Raw genomic sequence first — 15,684 nt, 5'->3', positions numbered from 1 at the left:
TCAAGTAGAAATGAGAAATCTAAATAAAGTAGCAAAATACATGTTCTTTATTAGATAACTCAATGTCATAAACAGAACATATTTCCCTAAATGGATCTATAAATTTAACATAATCCCAATCAAAATATAAAGATTTTTGTTATAAGAAATTAACAATCTGATTCTGAAATGGTCATGGGAATCTGAAGGACAAAGAACAGGCACAGCATTGTTAAGGAAGAATAACAAAGTAAATTTACCCTACTTGTTATCAAGACAGCTTAAAATCTTCATCAATTCAGATCTTTGGTGTTGGAGTAAAGAAAGATAAGTAGACCAATTAAACAAAACAGAAGGCACAGACAGAACCCAGTCTGGAACCTTTCCAGTAGAGATGCAAAGACTTCATTTAAGACAAAGATGCCTCCCAAGTACAGGATGCTAAGGTTGATCTTTTCAGTAAATTGTGTTAGGTTGCTGGATTTATGTATGAAAGAGAAATTTGACCTTTCCTTATACCATACACAAAAATGAATTCTGAATGGGTTGTAGATATCAATGTGACATAGATGTGATTTGCGTAAATGAGACATAGATAAAAATAATATGATGTTTCTAAATTATAAAGTTGGAGAATATCTTTATGACTTTGTAATAGATAAATATTTCTTAAATAGGACATAAAATGTACTAATTATAAAGGGAAAGATTGATACATTTATCCATATTAAAATTAAACTTAAGAACTCATGTTATTAAACGATAACATTAAGAGCATCACGGTGGGATAAGATATTTGCAAGCATCAGGGTTGGATAAGATATTTGCAATGCAAATAATCAATAGAGTTTATATTCAGAATATTATAAAGAACTTACACAAATTAATAAAAAAAGCAAAGCTAATACAAATCTTATAAATAGACAAGATACTTGAATAAGAATATCATAAAAGGACATTTGAACTACAAATAGATACACTAAAAAGTTGTTACAACTCATAAGTGGTCAGGGAAATCTAAATTAAAATCACAATAAGATAACATTATACATACCAAATTGGCCAAAATTATAAACTGACAATGCCAAATGAAACTAATTATTTGCAGTAATAGAAATACTAATCCTTGACAGTGGAGGTTTAAATTAATAAAAACACTTTGAAAACCACTTTTTTTAGAGAAGTTTTACGTTTACAAGAAAAAAAAGCAGAAAGTATAGAAAGGTACTCCACTAACTAAACTTTTTAGTTCATTTGGTTGTCTTATACCATTGGCTAAGCCCAACATATATTGAATAGTAGTTATGATAAATGACATTTTTATTTTGTTCTTGACTTTAATGGAAGTGTTTCTAATCTCTCTCTTGTGAACACATTCATGGATCTCTGACAGGTATACTTTATTTTAAGGCCATCTTTTATCAGACTAAGGTCATTTCAGACTAGTTCTACTCTGCTAGAAATTCACATTAAGAATTGGTGTGTTATTTTCTTTCCTACTTTTTGCAGAGTGATCATATACTTTTCTTCTAATAAAACTTAATGTTTATTTATTTTTGAGAGAGAGAGAGAGAGACAGAGTGTGAGTTGGGGAGGGGAAGAGAGAGAGGGAAACACAGAATAGGAAGCAGGATCCAGGCTCTGAGCTGTCAGAGCCTGATGTGGGGCTTGAACTCATGGACAGCAAGATCATGACCTGAGCTGAAGTTGGCCGCTTAACTGACTGAGCCACCCAGGTGCCCCTCTTCTAATAAAATTTAACATGGTGAATTGCTTTAATAAATTTCCTAATTTGAATTATCTTTGCTCTTAAAAGACGTATATAAGTCATGATGAATTACTAGTCATTATTTTCCTATATTACTGGATGGTATTTGCTTTTTTTTTTTTTTAGAATTTTGTATCTGTTTGGTAACTGAATTATAGTTTTCTTTTTTGTTTTAAAAAATCTTCATTGTACTAAAACAAATGATGTTCATTTGAAGGAAGTGTTGGGGAGGAAGAATTTCCTATCTCCTTCAATGTCCTTCTAGCTGGACTAAGAATCAAACTGACATAAGAACAGATTAACAAGACAAAATCAAATCAAACTGACATGAGAACAGATTAACAGGACAAAATCAAATTTAATTTCATACATATGGAGAATCTACAGACATGAAAATTCCAAAGACAGGCAGGCAAAAGGAAATACATATGTTCATTCTAAACTAAGGAGAACAGGGTAGGAGTCTGGGACTTCAAAGGGAAGGAATGCAAATCACAGGAAAATGAAAAAGAGTAAATGTTTGGTAAACAAATGTTTGCTGGGCCATTCAGAAACAATGATACATAGAGAACTTTGATCAAACAGACCTTCCTAGGTTCCTCCTTGTCTAGCACACTTAGTTCATGGTATAATGTAATTATACCAGGTGGTAGCTCTCTTTCTGGAGCAGGTCCTCTATCTAAATTCTTTCAGGCAGTTGAGGGGGAGGTAAAGAGATTTTCCTGAAACCACTGGGTTTTGATTGGTTTTTAATTCAAAATAATCTTCATGCCAAACTGGCCTATCTTAGGGTGGCCTTCCTTTGGCACCTACAGAAGCCAATTTTACCTATTTAGACATCTTTAGGTTTTATTTTTATCCTTACTATTTTGACATTTCACCATGTGTTGTCAGGATCTGTTTTCTTTCATTCATTTTATTTCATGTTCAGCAAGTTCTTTCACCAAAAGTTTTTATATTTTCTCAGTGAATTGAACTAATCTTTCCCTATTCTTTCAATTATTTCTTCTCTTTATCTTTGTTCTGTACACGTTATTAGATATATGTTTGAACGTCTAATTTTTTTATTTATATCTCAATTTTGCTGTTTTTTTTACACCTTTTGCCCTTTTGTATTACATTCTGTGAAAACCTCTCTTTGTCATCTTCCAGTCTATCTTGAACCTTATTCGTTCCATCTTTAGGGTTTTAAATTTCAGCTAATTTTTAATTTCTAAGAGTTTCATGGGTGCAAAGTCCTCCTGGATTTATCTGAAATTATTCACTACATTTAGTTGAAAATATTCTCCTCTTTAAAAAAAATATTTATACAAGCTTTATATTTAATAGTCAAAATCTAAAATTAACCCAAATGCCCATAAAAAGATGAATAGATAAACCAGTTGTGGTATATCTAAAAATAATGTTACTTAGCAAAAAAAAAAAAAAAAAAAAAAGATGAGCTACTCATATAATATCACTGATGAATTCAAAGTAGTTATGACAAATAACAAAAAACAGGAAAAAATACAGCAAATGACTTATAATTCCAAACATATAAATTCAGAAAAATGCAAAGGTATCTATTCATAGTAAAGGAAAGTAAATGAATGGTTGCCTGGAGAGGTGGGAAAGGCAAGGAAAATTACAAAGGACAGAAGGTAAATGTACTGTAAGAGACAGGGACATGATGCAGACTATGATGATGGTTTCAGAGATTCATTCTTATGTCAACATTTATCAAATTGTACACTTTAAATTTATGCAGATTAGTATGTGTACATCATACATTTAAAAAGCTTTTAAAATGGCTTAAGATAAAAAAAAAATGTATGTGCCCCACTCTTTTTGGGAAATAGGTTTGGCAATGCTATATTACTATACCATCTCTCTCCTCATGCCCTATGAGAACGTTCACTCTGAGAAGTCTGTTCCCCCAAAAGCAACTCTTCCTTGTAAAGCAGTTCCCTCCTGCAAGTACTTTTAGCTATTTATTCTCTTTTACTCTAATTCAGGCTCATTTCTGCCTTTCAAGAATTCCTAAGAATATTTCATATAATGAAGGAATCTATTTTGATTTCTCATCATATTGAAGTTTTTATTAGTACTTGATCTTAGATCTTTCTTTACAACTCAGGGAATTTAGAGCAGGAGTAGAGGTAGATAAATGTACTCAGTCCACCATCTTGTTCTCAGTCTTATTAAATGTTTGGTTATTTCATTGATGTGGACTCAATACCTTTTCATTTCTCAGTGACACCCCAATGATACCCATACTATCTATAAACAGCATTTATCAGATATTTCTCTTATTCCAGATTTCATGCTCTGTCATTTAACCACTGTGAATTATTAAGTGTGATTTAATAATTATGTATAACCTATCATTCTTAAAACTATTGTGAATTCTAAAACTCAAATCGCAGGGCGCCTGGGTGGCTCAGTCAGTTAAGCGGCCGACTTCGGCTCAGGTCATGATCTCACAGTCCGTGAGTTCAAGCCCCATGTCGGGCTCTGTGCTGACAACTCAGAGCCTGAAGCCTGCTTTGGATTCTGTGTCTCCCTCTCTCTGACCCTCCCCTATTCATGCTCTGTCTCTCTCTGTCTCAAAAATAGACATTAAAAAAAATTAAAACTCAAATCGCTAAAAATAATAAAAAATAAAATTTAAAAATTTCAAATATTGAAGAAAATATGACCCTCTTTTCAAAGAAGGTCACCTTAAAATAACTATATAAGAGTGTTCAGATAAGTCTCAGACCACTCCTGCTGGCATCTGGAGACACTGGAGGTTCTCAAATAGCTATCTTGTAGAGGCATACATACATGGTATGCATCTCAAAGATGCATCTTTGCACAGAGTATATATACGTGGTACAGATGAGAAAAGAACTATTTCTCTATTTCAAAGAGTAAATTCAATATGCAAATTATATTTCCAGGAAATCTTCATTTTATCAAAATGTTATGTCAAATATTAAGCCTATTACTCTCATTCTTTTTATCACAAAAAACTGGTACCCTGCTGAGTTATGTAAAACTACTCTAAAATTTCAAAACTCCAGTTGAATTTCTGGCTCTCTATTCTATTAAGTATATTAAGCAATGTGTAATAAACATACACAATATGTTGTTCTAGATTAGAATTGTTTACCTAAAATAATAGTTTGTAATTAAAATTCTGTATACAGAACAGACAGCATTGAACTAGTAGTATTTTTAAATGAATAATTATTTTAAATTTACATTAAAAATGAAAATAATTTGGAGGTATCAAACCAAAGAGATTTTAATTACATGTGGATTTCACTCAGAAAATCAAGAATTTTCTTTTTTATTTGTAAAATATTAAATGTATATTTAAGCAGTGCATCATAGTTCGTCTTACTAGCTGTATGACCTCAAGAACATTACTTAACTAGTATATGCTTTATATATCACATCATGAAAATGAAATCAGATAAAATATGTTAGGCACTTAGAACCATTCCTGACACATGGAAAGCCTTCAATAAATGTTAGCTATAATTGTTTGTTTTCTTATTATTATTATCTCCTATTACACTATCAAAGAATCTCCAGATTATAAAAAAACAACTTCCTCTGAGATAAATATTATGAGTTCAGAATCATCATTTTTCTGGCAAGACTTAAGAAAATAAAAACATGTACTATTATTGCTGAAATATATTTTATAGTAATAGCACTGAAATGTACACACAGACAATATTAATTTCTTTAGTGTCGTGAATTATGTTGAAGTCATTTTCAAGGACTCACTTGAATATTTGTGAAGATTTACTATCAGTAACTTTCCAATAAAGATACTGTTTCCATCAGCCATATCGACATCAAATTCTACCAGTATTAACTAATCATATGACATTAAACTGGGGCCAATAGGAGATGAGGTCAAGCTCAAGAAAACCAGAATGTTTTCTTGAAGGGAAAGGTAAAGCACAATGCATAATCCAGAGTAGAATTTAATCATTAGAGATACTGGTGTTGTGAATCAGGGTGAGCAGGGAAGAAGTGTCAAAATGCTGAATGTCCAAGATCATTAACGGTCAAAATAAAATTCATATATTATCATAGCTTGTAGAAGGTACATCACATTCCCAGACTCACATAAAGATTTAGAGAAGGGGGTTCTTTACATATGTACCACCTGATACATAGGCTATGAAACCTCCTTGAGTTTGCACTTTGAAAGTTAAAAACTAATAGTGGTTGGAAAACAAAATACAGGTATATTGCATCTATTGGGAAAACAATAGGAAGGGAGGTTCCAATGCCTAGACAAGGATAAGCCGATGTCTGTATGTCTCTCCCACAGTAGGTACTCAAAATAAGTGAATGAATAAATGAAAGAAAGAAAGAATAAATGAATTAATGAATGATGACTGATCAAAAAAACCAGTGGTTGGATGTGCTGTAATCATTTTATACATATCTTAATATATTCTGTTACTGTAGGACTTGAAAGCATTTTTGCATCATATATGAAAAGCATCTGCCCTAGACTTTCACCTTAGTTTATACGTAGGTTTTCAGTCTTGGCTGGACTCTAGAACTACCAGGGAAGTATTTGACAAATACCAATGCCTAGGTACCACCAAGCTTATTATATCAAAATCTCTCAATGTGGGGCTCAAGTCTCTGTATTTTTTCAAAGGACCATAAGTGACTACAATGTACATCCAGGGTTAGGAGTCACTGCTTTAGACTCCCTTTTTCTGGCTATCATGCCCTCACATGATTTGTCCCCAAATCTGCCCTATTCTGTCCTTAGAATTCTTGACTTAACAGTTCTCTTAAATGGATCTATTATCCAATACATTGGGCAAATATAACTTCTTCTAGTACCCTGAGACCAAAACCAACTTGCCCCACTTTGACTTTCCCAAACAACAGAGAATCAGAGAAAAAAGTAGAACAAAAACAAAAACAAAACTAAGGAAACAAATGGCTCAAGTGGAGATGGATTGGAAATCCCACGGTACCTGATTTTACCACTCTCTCGCACCATTGCTCTCTTTTATTCTCTCCTTTTCCCCATCTTCCAGCCAGATAGCTGATGAGCCCCCTAAGTGTGTCCTCTAAAATCACTTAACTTTCTGGTTTTGACAGCAAATTATTTTTCTCCTTAGTTTCAGCAAAGAAATAATTCTATTTTTTTTACAGTAACCCTATTAGGGAAATGGTAGCAATGGGAAAATGAAAAAGAAAGCCAAAATATTAAAAAGCAAAAACATCAAAATCCAAAATATTAAAACACACATAATTTAATAAAAGATTGGCTTGCAATGACAAGCTCCAGAATACACAAGACCCAGTTTCTTTACTTGAGCTATAAAAGTTATAGTTACCATTTACTGAGCATCTTCTTGTACCTGTAATCCTATCAGAAGCCCTGATCCCTGAGACATTCTTGTACAGTTATCACCCTTTTTTCACAGTTGAGAAAAACACGTTGTGGTCACAGAGCTAAGTAGCTCGAGCCATGATACAAACTCAGGTCTTTGATGCCAAAGCACATTCTCTTTCTCTTGCAGCACTTTAATAATAAACTGAACAAGTTGGCCTTGAACATGAGATGAATTTGGTTTGGACCTATTACCAGGATTATGAGAGTCCCCTCCCCCAGGATGTACTATCTAGTCTTCTCTTTTAGAACCTCCACCCTCAGTCTTCCCTCTCTAGGTCCATCTGTGTCTCTTCTGCTGCTTTTCAGGTTTGGACCCACTCCTGTCTCTGGAGTCAGTTCTGGTCCCAAACTTTTTCTGACTCTTAATTTGTAGGTATCTCCCTTTCTCCTCCCACATGCCTACTGGAATTTATAGTTATTTTAGTTTTATAAGTTCAAAATAGCTTAACTAGAATCTCACTTATATGATTATAGAGACAGAGCTACTCTTACACACTACATTTGATACATGTGAGGTCTCTCTTATATCATAACTCTTTTAAAATAGAGTTACATTGGTACTATTAGGTTTTATTCAAAGTCCTTATATTTTTGCCCAATAATCACGCAAGATCTTGTTTAGGCCAAGATTTGGGCCATATGCTTCAGTTCTTTAATATTAGATGTATATAATAAGATATAATAAAATATGCTGAGTGAATTTAATCTACATTTCAGTAAAATAACATGTTCCAAGACATATTACAGCAAAGGGTAATCTAATTCAAAATTAATAGACCTGAATTTACTTGCAATAGCACGGTTTTTGAGGTCTTTTATTGGAGACAAAAGTAGATAGCTATACAATATGATGCAATTAGAAAGCAACAACTCATCTGCCATTCAGAACTCAGTTGCCAAGTATAACACAGCTGAAATGCATGCTGTGACCACTCCTGAAAGAGAATAAAGAAAAATAAGTGTGAAGCCACCTCCTCTTTATAAGGTTGAGAATTCAATCTCAGAAATAAAACAAAGCTTAACAAAAGAAGATGAAACACAAGAGCTAGCACAGACAAGGAAATGCAGAAAAAAACTGCACTGAGACTCCTTAATGTAGCACAACAGACACAAAATATTAGCACTTTGAACAGAGCAAGGAAAGAAATTTACAGGAATGTTTGGGATTCAAGACATTATAATTCTTGAATTCATGATTTTATTTTCAAAGACAATGTCAGAACTAAAAAAGAAGGTTGGGCGTAGCTATGAAAATTCAAGAAAGTCTGTCTCATTCTTTTTGCTTATTGATGGCCAATCAAAAAGACTTTGAAGAGAGACCAAGAAATGTGGAGTTTGGCAGTGTAATATACAGAGTGATATATTGTGATGTCAAGAAAATTGTGCACTTATATGCCCAGGGAATGAATGCCTTATATCTCCCCAGTTCCTTATTGCCATCAGGGGCTTTCAATTCCTTGAGAGTGAAAGGCAGTGCAGTATCTCATCATTTTCCCCAGGAATTTTTATAAAACTCAAGACAATGAAACCAAGTCAGCTAGAGGATCTCAATAGACTCCTCTGATTACAAGGTCTTAAATCCAACTCTAACTTTCCTTTGGCTCAGGAAGGAGCTGTTAACACCAGGTCCCTTTGACAGGCAAATTTCACTCTCTGTAAAAATACAAGCATACAAATGTAGACACAGACACACACACACACACACACGGGCTGTCTTACAAAGAGCAAAAGCCACCTTGTAGAACACAGGAGGAAGCCTTAAGAAACATCATAGCAAAAACAGTAGGCAAAAGTGGAAAACAAAAATATAATTAATAAAACATAAAAATATATCTCATGGGATGCCTGGGTGGCTCAGTTGGTTGGGCCTCCGACTTCAACTCAGGTCATGGTCTCGAGGTCTGTGAGTTCGAGTCCCGCATCAGGCTCTGTGCTGACAGCTTGGAGCCTGGAGCCTGCTTCAGATTCTGTGTCTCCCTCTCTCTGCCCCTCCCCTGCTCATGCCTGCCTCTCTCTCTCTCTCTATCAAAAGTAAATAAACATTAACAAAAAAAATTTTTTAGTATCTCAAACTCATCTTAATGTTAATTTTTAAAATGTGAGGTTACTAGAAATACCTCCCCAGTTGACCCGAGATGCTATACACAAGGTAACCACAAGGACATTATGTTATTTGGTTGTTATTTCTTGTTGTGTGTGAAACATCTCGCTTGAAAAAAGCTGCTAAGAGCCTCCAAACAGAATTGAGGGTAGAAAAAATAATAGCAAGGGGGGAAAAAGTGTATTTCTAGATATAGCAATTGCTATAAAAAGTAAGAAAATAATATTACTTTGGCCCCTATCAGGAACTTGTATTACAAACAAGATTCTCATTTTAATAATGATCATGTATATTTATTGATTACCAGTATAGAAGACCACATTAAAAGGAAAAATATTGTTCATGTTCCTCTATAAATGTACAAATTTGCAAGTATGAATATGTAGAAGTGATCTTCCTTCCATAACAATACCCATATATAGTACCTGTTCCTTATCTATACAGAATAAGCCCACCATAAGGAATCAGTTAATTTTTCAGGGGTAATAAATTAGTTTGATCCATGTCAGATGCCCTGGATAACCTATGAAACTGGACCTGACCAAGATTTGAGGCAAAAGCTCTGCACTTGCTAGACTCACAATATTTATTTATTCTTTGCATTTCCAACTTATCAAACTAAGTTACTCGCTACAGAAATAAAAGCAAATGTATTATGCCATAGACTACAGCTGTGTGGTTGTGAAATTGCTTAGTGTGAATTAAAAAGCATGTTACCATTTATCAAAATAATACGAGCATAAGTAAGAAATAATTCCCAATGCTCTGCACAAAATAATATTAGACACATATTATCTTTACCATAAATAGGGGCATTTGTATATTTCTTGCCACCTGGATGTTCAAATGGTAAGACAATATAAAAAAAATTAATAGGCTGCTGCTAAGAGGTTACTATGGTGAAATGAGTGAAAGTAAAAATGAACTAAACATTTTAATAATAAATCAATGATTCAAATTACTTTTTGTTCATAATACAAAAAAAAATCAGGAGCACCTCGTGGCTCAGTTGGTTAAGCATCTAATTCTTGATTTCAGCTCAGGTCATGATCTCACAGCTTGTGAGATAGAGTCCCATGTCTGAGCTGATAGCACAGAGCCTGTTTGGGATTCTCTCTCTCTCTCTCTCTCTCTCTCTCTGCCCCTCCCATGCTCATACTCCGTCCCTCTATCTCAAAAATAAATAAACAAAAAAATTTTAAAATAATAATAATATTCAGAGTAATAGGAGAGGTTAGAAATAATCAAATTGAGCTCATGTAATTATCATACCAAACTACAAATATATGAAATAGTTTTAAAAAAAGGAAATTAGGTAATATGCCAATTTTTATTTAAATTTAAATGCATAAACAAATAAGACCTCAAAATATTTAATAACTACTTCTGTTGCATTATTACTCATTAGACTACATTTTATATGTTATAGATATATTGATGAAGGAAAAAGTTTATGATGAATTCCCAATATCAATATACAACTTCTAAAATCTTTTCTTAGAAGTTATGAGAAGAAATCAAAGCTCCTGTTTACATTACCTTGACAGCTTTCTAAAGGTGATTAAAGAATTTATATTCAAATGAAATAATAAGTAATGAATGATGTATGGAGACATAAGGAAAATGTAATAATTTTCTATTAATTGCTATACAATCTATCTTCAGAAAATCAAAGATATTTTCAAAATTGAGGATACATAAAATAACCACATTTAAGTCATCTGGATTATGCTGCCAGCCAACACATATGCTCCCATTAATACCTATATTAACAATTCAACTGGCAGCAAGAAGCACTACCTGTGTTGAAGGCCATGAGAAAAGGCTGGACTTAATAAAAAAAATTAAAATTAAAATTAAAAAAGGAAGCATTTGCTCCAAGTGATATCACAGTACAAAATGGGAGAGCCTAGTTACACTGAATTTAACAAAATCTATACAAAACAGTCACTTCTGCAGCCATAGCAATTATTTCAACAATGCGGTATTTTCAGGCTTCAGTCACATTAAAATTATATTGTTTGTTTTTCTTGAAACTGGTATTAACACTGTTCGCATTTGATTTTCAAATTTGTCTTATGCTTATATTACAGTTTAAACATATGGAGCTTATTAGGTTTGTATGTCTATAAGAACAAGTAATATTATAATTTAAGAAAAAATATTGTTCAACACTGGTGATTCATGAGAAATCTTTTTTTTAAGTGGACTTGCTATATATCCATCTCATACGTATCAACCCAAATTAGAGTATTTTTAATCTCAATGGTCTCTTAATATAGTGCAATGTGTGTGTGTGTGTGTGTGTGTGTGTGTGTTTGTGTGTGTGTGTGGAGGGGGAGGAGGTATCTATAGGCGCATGCATGTGTTTGTATAGATTTTGCAGTACCAAAATAAACCATAGGAGAACTAATATATTTGTCAACCTGTTAGTTTATGCATTTCATGAAGATGAAAAGCATCTGGTGTCTAAATGTAAAGATAGCATTTTATGTTTTGGAGTTATTTTATTTATTTCTGCAAGATTTTTTTAATATAAAAATGGCCAGATACACTAGGAATGAATCTTATATCTGTTTCTGGGTAGAGGAAAAGATATTGAAAAAAAAGATGTATAGGGGTACCTGGGTGGCTCAGTCAGTTAAGCATCTGACTCTTGATTTAGGCTCAGGTCATGAGATCATGCCCCACATCAGGCTCTGTGCTCAGCTTAAGATTCTTTCTCTCCTTCTTTCTCTGCCCCACTCCTGTGCTTGCTCCCTCTCAAATGAAATAATTTTTTAAAAAGAAGATGTATCATCAATCTGGTTTTTTGTTGTTTTGTATACTGAGATTTTATTTTTTTAGAACAGTTTTAAGGTTCACAGCAAAACTGGGGCGCCTGGGTGGCGCAGTCGGTTAAGCGTCCGACTTCAGCCAGGTCACGATCTCGCGGTCCGTGAGTTCGAGCCCCGCGTCAGGCTCTGGGCTGATAGCTCGGAGCCTGGAGCCTGTTTCCGATTCTGTGTCTCCCTCTCTCTCTGCCCCTCCCCCGTTCATGCTCTGTCTCTCTCTGTCCCAAAATAAATAAAAAATGTTAAAAAAAAAAAAAAAAGGTTCACAGCAAAATTGAGGAGAAGGTACAAAGATTCCCATCTACCTCTACTCCTGACACATTCATAGTTTCCCTCATTACCAACATCACCCACCAGAGCAGTAATTGATAAACTACATTGACACATCATCAAAATCATCTAAATTCCATAATTTGTGTTAGGGTTTATTCTTGATGTTGTACATTCTATGGGTTTGAACATATAATGGCACTTATTCATTATTTCAGAATCATGCAGACTATTTTCACTACTCTAAAAATCTTCTGTGTTCTACCTATTCATCACTCCTTCCAACCCAAACCCCTGGTCACTATTGATCTTTTTACTCTCCCCATAGATTTGCTTTTTCCAGAGCTTCATACAGTTGGAATCATACAGTATGTATTTTTTTCAGATGGACACCTTCTACTTAGTAATATGCATGTAAGATGACTCCATGTCTTTTCATGGCTTGATAGCTCATTTCTTTTTAGTGTTGAATAAACTGTCCATTGTATAAATATATCACAGATTACCTATCCATTCACCTACTAAAGGACACATTGGTTGCATCTAAGTTTTGGCATTTATGAATAAAGCTGCTATTAAACATCCATGTTCAGAGTTTTGTGTGGATATAAGTTTTCAACTCTTTTGGGTAAATACCATGGAACACAGTTTCTGACTTGTATGGTAAGAGTATATTTAGTTTTGTAAGAAACGTCCAAACTATCTTCCAAAGTGTCTGCCATTTTGCATTCCTACCAGCAATGAATGAGGGTCCCTGTTATTTCACATCTCTGTCAGCATTTGATGTATTCAGTGTTCAAGATTTTGGCCATTATAATAGGTATATAGTTGTATCTCCTTGTTTTAATTTGCATTTCCCTGATGATATATGATGTGGAACATCTTTTCATATGCTTATTTTCCATCTGTATACCTTTTTTAGTGAGGTGTTAGGGCCTTTGGCCCATTTTATAATTGGGTTGTTTTCTTACTGTTGAATTTTCAGAATTCTTTGTATATTTTGGATAATAGTCCTTTAGCAGATGTGTCTTCCAAATATTTTTCCCAGTCCGTGGTTTGTCTTCTCTTGCTCTTGACACTGTCCTTCACAGAACAGGGGTTTTTAATTTCAATGAAGTTCACTTACCAATTAGTTCTTTCGTGGATTGTGCCTTTGGTGTTGTATCTGAAAAGCCATCACCTGCTTTCTCCTCTAGGGTTTTGATGGTTTCCTGTCTCACATTCAGGTCCTTCATCCATTTTGAGTTCATTTTTGTGAATGGTGTAAGAAAGTGGTCTAGTTTCATTCTTCTGCATGTTGCTGTCCAGTACTCCCAGCACCATTTGTAAAAGAGACTGTCTTTTTTCCATTGGATATTCTTTCCTGCTTTGTCAAAGATTAGTTGGCCATACTTTTGTGGGTCTAGTTCTGGGGTTTCTATTCTATTCCATTGGTTTTTGTGCCAATACCTTGCTGTTTTGATGATTACCGCTTTGTAGTAGAGGCTATAGTCTGTGATTGTGATGCCTCCTGCTTTGGTTTTCTTCTTCAATATTACTTTGGCTATTCGGGGTCTTTTGCGGTTCCATACAAATTTTAGGATGGCTTGTTCTAGCTTCGAGAAGAATGCTGATGCTGGGGCGCCTGGGTGGCGCAGTCGGTTAAGCGTCCGACTTCAGCCAGGTCACGATCTCACGGTCCATGAGTTCGAGCCCCGCGTCAGGCTCTGGGCCGATGGCTCGGAGCCTGGAGCCTGTTTCCGATTCTGTGTCTCCCTCTCTCTCTGCCCCTCCCCCGTTCATGCTTTGTCTCTCTCTGTCCCAAAAATAAATAAAAAACGTTGAAAAAAAAATTTAAAAAAAAAAAAAAAAAAAAGAGAAGAATGCTGATGCAATTTTGATTGGGATTGCATTGAACGTGTAGATTGCTTTGGGTAGTGTTGACATTTTAACAATATTTATTCAGCTGCAGCAATTTCTTGACACATCCTCAAAGGCAAGGGAATTAAAAGCAAAAATGAACTACTGGGACCTCATCAAGATAAAAAACTTCTGCACCGCAAAGGAAACAATCAAAAAAACTAAAAGACAACAGATGGAATGGGAAAAGATATTTGCAAATAACATATCGGATAAAGGGCTAGTATCCAAAATATATAAAGAACTCACCAAACTCCACACCCAAAAAACAAATAATCCAGTGAAGAAATGGGCAGAAGACATGAATAGACACTTCTCTAAAGAAGACATCCAGATGGCCAACAGGCACATGAAAAGATGCTCAATGTCACTCCTTATCAGGGAAATACAAATCAAAACCACACTGAGATATCACCTCATTCCGGTCAGAGTGGCTAAAATGAACAAATCAGGAGACTTTAGATGCTGGAGAGAGATGCTGGAGAAACGGGAACCCTCTTGCACTGTTGGTGAGAATGCAAACCGGTACAGCCACTCTGGAAAACAGCATGGAGGTTCCTCAAAAATTTAAAAATAGATCTACCCTATGACCCAGCAATAGCACTGCTAGGAATTTACCCAAGGGATACAGCAGTGCTGATGCATAGGGGCGCTTGTACCCCAATGTTTATAGCAGCACTTTCAACAAGAGCCAAATTATGGAAACAGCCTAAATGTCCATCAACTGATAAATGGATAAAGAAGTTGTGGTTTATATACACAATGGAGTACTATGTGGCAATGAGAAAGAATGAAATATGGCCTTTTGTAGCAACGTGGATGGAACTGGAGAGTGTGATGCTAAGTGCAATAAGCCATACAGAGAAAGACAGATACCATATGTTTTCACTCTTATGTGGATCCTGAGAAACTTAACAGAAACCCATGGGGGAGGGGGAGAAAAAAAAGTTAGAGAGGGAGGGAGCCAAACCATAAGAGACTCTTAAAAAGTGAGAATAAACTGAGGGTTTCTGGAGGGTGGGAGGGAGGTGAGGGTGGGTGATGGGCACTGAGGAGGGCACCTGTTGGGATGAGCACTGGGTGTTGTATGGCAACCAATTTGACAATAAATTTCATACTAAAAAAAATAAAAAAAATTAAAAAATAAAATAAAATAAAAAAATAAAAAGCCATCACCATACCCAAGTTAATCTAGGGTTTCTCCTACGTTATCTTCCAGGATTTTTATAGTTTTGAATTTTACATTAAGCTCTGTGATCAGTTTTGAATTAATTTTTGTTAAAGATATAATATCTATGTCTAGATTCTTTCTTTTTTCTTTTTTTTTTTTTTGGCATGAGGATGTCCAGTTGTTTCAGCACCATGTCCTGAAAAGACAATCTTTGCTCCATTGTATTTCTTTGCTCCTTTGTCAAAGTTCAATTGA

The sequence above is a fragment of the Neofelis nebulosa genome, chromosome 6 (genome assembly GCF_028018385.1).
Source record: "Neofelis nebulosa isolate mNeoNeb1 chromosome 6, mNeoNeb1.pri, whole genome shotgun sequence".
In the NCBI taxonomy this organism is placed as follows: Eukaryota; Metazoa; Chordata; class Mammalia; order Carnivora; family Felidae; genus Neofelis; species Neofelis nebulosa.
This window is presented reverse-complemented; position numbering follows the sequence as displayed.